Source organism: Gossypium hirsutum, chromosome A12 (assembly GCF_007990345.1).
Source record: "Gossypium hirsutum isolate 1008001.06 chromosome A12, Gossypium_hirsutum_v2.1, whole genome shotgun sequence".
NCBI classification, from domain to species: domain Eukaryota; kingdom Viridiplantae; phylum Streptophyta; class Magnoliopsida; order Malvales; family Malvaceae; genus Gossypium; species Gossypium hirsutum.
The window spans coordinates 71,129,073-71,131,179 of NC_053435.1; the positions used below are offsets into that span (position 1 = coordinate 71,129,073).

The 2,107-nt window shown below is 38.2% G+C and overlaps 1 non-coding gene across 1 annotated transcript; it reads right to left on the reverse strand.

Annotated features, from left to right (window-relative positions):
* Positions 1-398: 398 nt before the first annotated feature.
* LOC121212013 (small nucleolar RNA R71) lies at positions 399-504 on the reverse strand. The gene has a single exon (XR_005907225.1). It is a non-coding gene; the product is annotated as a small nucleolar RNA R71 (small nucleolar RNA).
* Between the last annotated feature and the right edge of the window lie 1,603 nt (positions 505-2,107).

A 2,107-nucleotide genomic window follows, 5' to 3' on the forward strand; every position in this document is an offset into this window, starting at 1 on the left:
GTGATTGCTGTTAATCAGAATCCTTCTCCGTGTACTATGTATGATTATGCTAAACCAACTTTAACAGGAACTGAGTCAAGTATAGTTAGGCCTGCTGTTGCTGCAAATAATTTTTAAACTAAAACCTAACACTATTCAAATGATACAACAATTTGTTCAGTTTGATGGTTTGCAGGATGAGGATCCAAACACTCACTTGACAAATTTCCTAGAATTCTGTGATACATTTCAAATTAATGGTGTTTCTGACGATGCCATTCGTCTTTGGTTATTCTCTTTTTCATTGAGGAACAATGCTAAATAGTGGTTGAACTCGTTACCACGAGGGTCAATTACTACATTGGAACAAATGATCGAAAAATTTTTATTAAAATATTTTTCGCCGGTTAAAACAGCCAAATTACGTAATGATATCTCTTCGTTTGTACAGATGAACATAGAAACTCTTTACGATGCATGGGGGAGATACAAGGACCTATTGCGAACGTGTCCTCACCATGGATTACCTCTATGGTTGCAAGTTCAAACATTCTACAATGGTGTGAACCCCTCGACAAGGCAAATGATTGATGCAGCAGCCGGGGGAACCATCAAAAACGAAACACCTAAAGAGGCTTACGAATTTATTGAAGAGATGTCACTGAATAACTATCAGTGGCAAGTCATGAGGACTAAGCCAACTAAAACAGTAGGCGTTTATAACATTGATTCGGTTACTATGCTGTCAAAAGATTGATGGTTTACTTGGTTCTACACAGGTACATCCAGTAATGAGGTGCGAGACGGAGGAGGAGCATGCATAGAGTATCAACCCTTCAACCCTAGCATCAAGGAGGAACAAGTCTAATATATGGGTAACAATAACTCTAGATCCCAAAATAACCCATATAGTAACACTTATAATGTAGGTTGGAGGAACCATCCCAATTTCTCGTGGGGCGGTCAAGGAAATCAAAGACTACAACATCCTTCGGGTTTTCAACAACCACCCTATCAATAGGAAAAGAAACTGAACCTTGAAGAGATGCTGTCTAAATTTATCTCGGTGTCAAAAACCCATTTCCATAACACCGAGATAGCACTTAAAAATTAACAAGCGTCGATCCAAGGGCTCGAAACTCAGATAGGCCAGCTTTCCAAACTAATCTCCGAACGACCACAAGGTAGCTTACCAAGTAATACTAAACCCAACCCAAGGGAACAACTCAATACCATTAATGTTCAAGATGAAGAAGGATTCATTGAGCCTGAGCCAGAACCGAAGCAAGAAACTGTGGTGAGCAGAGATCAAGGTAAGGTAGGTCATAATAAAAACAAATCAGTGAATGTCGAATATAAACCTCGTGTGCCATACCCAACGCGACAAGAAAAGACCGCTCAGATGAACAATTTGGTAAATTCCTTAAACTCTTAAAAATTACATATTAACTTAACATTTATTGAAGCTCTATCACAGATGCCAAACGTAATGAAATTATTAAAGGAGCTTTTAGCAAATAAACGGAAGTTGGACGAGGCGTCGCATGTGGAACTAAACGCAGTTTGCTTAGCTATTCTACAGAATAAACTACCGAACAAACTAAAAGATCCAGGGAGTTTTACGATTCCTTGCTTAATTGGTAGTTTAGATGTTAATAATGCATTAGTTGATATAGGGGCTAGTATTAACGTCATGCCCTACAAAATGTTTAAACAATTAGGTCTTGGGAAGCCCAAATAGACTAGGATGAGAATTCAATTAGCAAATAAAACTATAAGATTTCCTAGAGGTATTATTGAAGATGTGCTAGTTAAAATCGATAAATTTATATTTCCCGTTGACTTCACTGTTCTAGATATAAAGGATGATAGCAACACTCCTTTGATTTTAGGACGACCCTTTTTAGCAACTGCTAAAACGATTATTGATGTTGGCATAGGTGAGCTCACACTACGTGTGGGAGATGAAACAATCACCATTCAAGCTCGTAATTCTAGCAACACATTAGAAATTGAAGGTGATCGTCTAAACCATTCTACTAAAATTGAAAATATGGTGCAACCTACTTTGCAGGAAATGAGTCTGAAGGAAGTACATGGGCCATTCTCAAGCAGTAGCAGATGACCT